This window comes from Amblyomma mixtum, chromosome 7 (assembly GCF_055824585.1).
Source record: "Amblyomma mixtum isolate Tamu chromosome 7, ASM5582458v1, whole genome shotgun sequence".
NCBI classification, from domain to species: domain Eukaryota; kingdom Metazoa; phylum Arthropoda; class Arachnida; order Ixodida; family Ixodidae; genus Amblyomma; species Amblyomma mixtum.
The window spans coordinates 115,069,418-115,075,155 of record NC_143018.1 but is presented as its reverse complement, the minus strand read 5'-3'; the positions used below and the strand labels follow the sequence as shown (position 1 = coordinate 115,075,155).

Genomic DNA, 5,738 nt, shown 5'->3' with positions numbered 1-5,738 from the left:
AGCTACGTGTGCAGCAAATTCCCAGATCTGTACCCGAGTCGGTCCAGCTTCTTGGCGCTGCTGGAGTCGAAGCTGTCGGTGTTCCGCGACCACGTGTTGGACGAGCACCCCGTCGAAGCCGGTGACGAAGTGGGGCGCAACGTCATCGTCGCCTTCCGCAAATGCGTCGAAGAGTACAGGTGCGCACGCAAAAAGAATGCCTGCCAAAGCATGCAAGCTCCTTACACAGGGGAAAGAATCAGTGATGCAGGGCCCTTTTCACGGACAGGGAAGGACACGTGTTGACGGAGAAAAAACACTCTACACATCCTCCTGCGGTTAAGCTGACTTGCAGGATTGCTGCGTAGGTGCAAAATGCTGAGGCTACACGGAGTGATTACCAACGTTTTGTATGGGTGTGAGACGTGTATTGCGCGTGTGTTCTTACAATCGCTTGGGCGCCATGGGAAAGTCTAATGAAAGTCTTTTTCTGATAGTGTTGGAGTAGGCTGATGCAGCAACCAGGCATGCGACTTGAATGGGAGGGCCGGTGTGTAGGCGGGGTGTACATGCCCATCCTTAGGTGACGCGTGGGGCCGTACTTACCACACCAGTGGCTCATTTACTGATAGCATAAAGACAATCCAGGTGACACTTATTAAGTCGGAAACTTGGGCTAGTTGGAAAGCGTTTGAAATCATATTTGCTAGCGCTTAGTAAACACACGGGACAAGAACACAAATACACAGGACAGACGCTAGTCTTCAACTGCCGTTTATTCGAAAAACAATCAATGTATGACATCTCAAAAATAGCTGAACTCACACATGCGCAGTTGCAACACCACGCCTCAGGAACATGATTTATTTTTTTTTTTCAGTTCAGTTCAGTTCAGTTTATTTCCTTAAAGACCCCTATTCAGGGGTATTACATAAGGGGTGGGGCTACAGATATAACATGAGGTTTGGTTTAATCTAACATCAGCTGCGTTAACTCTTGGTGGAATCTTGATGGACAGGTAATAGATGCGACTTGATGGGAAAGGCCGTTCCAGTCGGATGTTGCTCGGGCAAAACACGAGGCCGAGAATGCAGTGGTACGGGAGCGTAGACGAACAGCTTGAAGCGGATGACCAGTGCGCTGGGATATGTGCATGCGGCGTACGATGTAGGGTGCTTCGTGCAATGAAATGTTGAAGAATTTATGAAAAAGGCAGAGACTAGCAATGCGCCGACGATGGGAAAGAACTGACAAGTTAATTTCAGCTTTTAAAGACGATACACTGATGTCGTATGAGTATGCGGAATGAATGAATCTAACAGCGCGATTTTGAACTTGTTCAAGGTTAGCCTTCAGATAATTTTGATGGGGATCCCAGATGGCTGATCCGCATTCAAGTTTAGGTCTTATCAGTGACTGATATGCTAGTAATTTTAAGTCTTTTGGTGCATGGCGTATGTGGCGTTTGAGGAAACCTAGTTTTTTGTTGGCCGATGAAATGTTCACAATATGCGCATTCCAGGATAGGTTAGTTGATAGTGTGACGCCTAGGTACTTAAATGTTTGCACAGATTCTATTGGTAGGTTGTCTATCGTGTAAGCAGAACGGCAAGGTCTAAGACTTCGGGTGAATGACATGAGCTTACATTTGTTAGGGTTAAGAGTCATTAACCACTGGTCGCACCATTCTTGTACACTGTTAAGGTCAGTCTGAAGAGCGTTTTTGTCGGAGATGTTAGTTACTGTACGATAAATAACGCAGTCAGGAATTAAGCGGATTGAGGAAGACACATGCAAGGGTAAATCGTTAATGTATATTAAGAAAAGAAGAGGACCAAGGACGGACCCTTGTGGGACGCCTAAGGTTACGGGTAGGGGGCTAGACGACTGGCTGTTTATGAGCACGGATTGAGTACGATTAGTAAGAAACTCTTCTAACCATCTTAAGACATGTGGGTGTAAATTTAAGAGGGAAAGTTTTAGCAGCAAGCGTCGTTGGGATACTTTATCGAATGCTTTAGCGTAATCTAAAAATACAGCGTCAGTCTGGATGTTACAGTCAAGATTTGCATGCAGGTCATGTAGAAAAAGTGCCAACTGTGTTCCACATGAAAATCCTTTCCTAAATCCATGTTTTGAAGAGTGAAAGAAGTTGCTAGTATGTAAGAAGTTCATGATTTGCGAGTATATGACATGTTCCATGATCTTGCACGGCGCGCTGGTTAGTGAGATGGGACGATAATTCAAAGGGGAATTTTTATTACCTGATTTGTAGACGGGAACGACCTTTCCCACCTTCCAGTCGTGAGGCAAAATACCTGTAGACAATGACTGCGAAAATATGAGGCACAAAAATTTTGCAGAGGTATGTTTGGTATTTTTTAACACTTTCGAGTTGATTTCGTCGATGCCGGCTGATGATGAGAGTTTAATGTTTTGAATTTTGGAAGCGACACCATCAACCGAGAACGTTGTGGCCGGCATGTTATTCGTTATGTTTCTGCGAAGGGTAGACGCGGAAAGTAGGCCGATATCCTTGCTAAATACAGATGCAAATGCGTGATTAAACATGTCTGCACTGTCAGCATCTGTGATTATTTCATCACATTCGTTAGTGAGAATAACTTCACGGGGCTGTTGGGGGTTTATTATCTTCCAAAATTTTTCTGGGCTGTGACGTAGGATGTTAGGCAAATCATTTTGGAAAAAAGAGTGCTTTGCGTCGCGGATAGCTGCTAGATAATCTTTTTCGGCCGCGTAGTATTTATTCCATGCTGAAGTGCTCGGTCTAAGTTTGGCTGCGCGGAAAAGTCTTTTTTTCTTATTTTCGATTCGTTTTATGGACCTTGTGAACCATGGTTTGTGGCGATTTTCATGAAAAGTGGATTTCGGAATGAATTGTTTTGTTAGTTCGTGTACCTTAGTTTTAAATATAGTCCAGTTGTCTTCCGGAGATCTGTTATGAAATGATGCTTCAAAGGATGGAAGGAAGGCAGTTAGTTCATTATTTATGGCCTCATAGTTCCCTTTATCGTACAGGGCGATAGTTTTTTTGTGAGTGACACGTGGTGTGGGAGCAAAGGAAAATGTGGCATGGATTACCTTGTGATCACTGATCTCTGGTAGGAAACAAATAGACGTTAGGCTTTCCGGGTGGTTTGTTAGTATCAGGTCTAGAATAGTGACGGAGTTTTCTGCTACACGTGTCGGCTCCGAAATGAGTTTCGTAAGGTTAGAATTAAAACATACGTCAAGAAAATAATTTGATTCAGTGTTACCAGCCGTTTGGGTACGCCAATCAATATTTGGAAAGTTAAAGTCACCGAATAGTAGGATATGTGCATTAGGGTGTGATGTAGCAACGTCACACAGAATTTTTTTTAATTTTGTGCAGAAATCAGCATTGCTGTTTGGAGGGCGGTAGCAGACACCCAGCAATACTGTTTGGGGCGAGGCTCGAATGAGAAGCCAAAGAATTTCCAGATCTGAGACAAGGTTGATTGGCGTATATGACAACTGCTGGCTTGCTGCTATTAAACCCCCCCCCCCCTTTCGTGTTTATTTACGATCTTTGCGATAAATGTCAAAACCGGGAAAGTCTGTCTGTATTTCATGGTCGCTAACATCGTTGGTCAACCAGGTTTCTGTTAGGATGAGCAGGTTACTATCAGATGATTGCATGAGGTTGAATACGGTATCGCGTTTCGGAACAAAGCTACGAATGTTGGTGAAGATAACGGAAAATGAAAGCTTGTGCTGGGGCGTAGGATGGGAACAGTTTCTCACCCTGGTATCGCGAGATGATAGCTATGATATTTCTTTGACTGTTTCTGATGATGCATCGTAGTAATAGCGCTTCGGGCCAATGAAAAGGGTTTTGAAAGGAAGGGCGAAAGCTACTTTTTTCTTTTTTGCAAACGCAACAAGGTGTTTGCGAGCAGTTCTCACAGGCCGTGAAAAATCTTCGCCGATACTAATATCAGTACCCTTCAACTTAGGTCCATTACCCAAGATGAGCTTTTTAGTTTTGTGGCATTTGAGCTTTACTATGATTGGACGGTCTGTGCTGTCAGAATGGCGGCCGATGCAATGAGCACGTTCGATTTCTTTTGTGTCTAAATTTATATTTAAAAGGGTATTGCATTCATCAATTATTAGTTGTTCCGATTGCGCAGAGGTTTCAGATGGGCTTGTGTCGCGTATGCCGTAAAATATCAGGTTGTTTCTTCGGGATCGGTTTTCTAAATCATCAATGCGGGTTTTTAAACTGCATATGAGCTGGTTAGTTTGTACTGTTTCACCTTTGACGCTGTCAATTCCTGTTTGCAGAGCCTTTAGGTTTTCGTGCTGACTCTCTACTTGAGCCATCCTTTGGATCAGATCAAGTATTTTCTTGTCTGTAGCTAGGAGTTGGTGCTTCAGATCTTGTATTTCCGCGATTAGAGTGTCCTGACCGGCATTTAATTTTTGTAGTTCACTTAGTACGGCGGCATTATCGTTAGGTCCGGGGTTGGTTTCAATGTCCCCCGACAACAACAGCAATGATCGAATCACGGATACACATTCAGTTACAATGGCTAGGCACATCTGAGAGCTCGGTAGCTGTATCAAAGCGTAATTGCTAGATTTTTTAGAAAGGTATTCTGTTTTATTAACCTGCATGGCGAAAACCATAGGGTTAGCGGGCAGTGTAGTGGCACAGCCACCGAGCCCACAGAGTGCTGCTGAAGGTCGCTGTCCTTTTATATGCTGCTGATTGATTGCTGTCCCTGCCGCTTGGGACGCCAAATGTCGGTCGAGTTCCCTGGCATCCACTGTTGGTGCTTGCGCACGTGTTGCAGCGGCGATGACAGTCATGATGCCGATGTCCAGTTCGCTTTGTTTCCACTCCGGCGCATGCCTCGATGGCACACGCCAGTGCGAAGTCAGCAGAGCGGGCAACATGCAAGTGACTGCGGCGATGGTCACCTGCATGGCGAAAACTGTAGGGTTAGCTGGCAGTGTAGTGGCACAGCCACCGAGCCACCGAGATTAACAGACGGGGTTCTGACGCATTTTGAACCTTCACTATCAATGCACATAGCTTCAAAAATTTCACGTTCCGCTTGAGTTTTCATCGTACCTAGAATTATTGTTTCTGGAAAGATTGGTGTGCAAGGTACAGGGTCAGGGTCGCCAGGGTACCGTTCAATAAAACAGCGTTTGAAGTGCGCAGCGAGATTCCCCCCCGCCGATATGGATTCCGTTGCCAAGCGGTGCTCTCTCAGTCGTTAATTTATGCATCTTCCTGATTATGCATCTTCATGAATGCCTTCCGCGCTGCTCTCCATAAGTCGTGCGAGCATTGCATCACTGAAAGTGTGACACTGCAAAAGGTTCGCCTAGAGGACGCAGGGTTTTCGGATGAAACTCTGACATCTGTTGCAGAAAAGCTGCTAAAGGAAATGAGATCTCAGAGGCAACAAAACCGTGAAGATTGCAACCACGCACTCAACTTGTGGCTATGCCGTATGTGCAGAATATGTCGCACCGTCTAAAAAAGGTGGCGAAGAAGTGTGGCGTCGATCTTGTATTGACTGACCCGAGGAAACTTGTGCGCTTTGTGCCCGCTCGTGAACGGCGAGGAAAGAAAGCCAGTGGGCACTACGTACCTTCAAAAGATGTTCGTTCGATGCAAAGTCGCTGTTGTCTACAAAATACCGCTCACTTGTGGCAAGGCGTATATTGGGCAATCAGGAAGATGCATAAATGAACGACTG

The 5,738-nt window shown here is 45.2% G+C and overlaps 1 pseudogene; it reads right to left on the bottom strand.

The window, feature by feature from the left end:
• Positions 1 to 948: 948 nt before the first annotated feature.
• Positions 949 to 4,953, bottom strand: LOC149337270 (uncharacterized; annotated as a pseudogene).
• Positions 4,954 to 5,738: the final 785 nt, after the last annotated feature.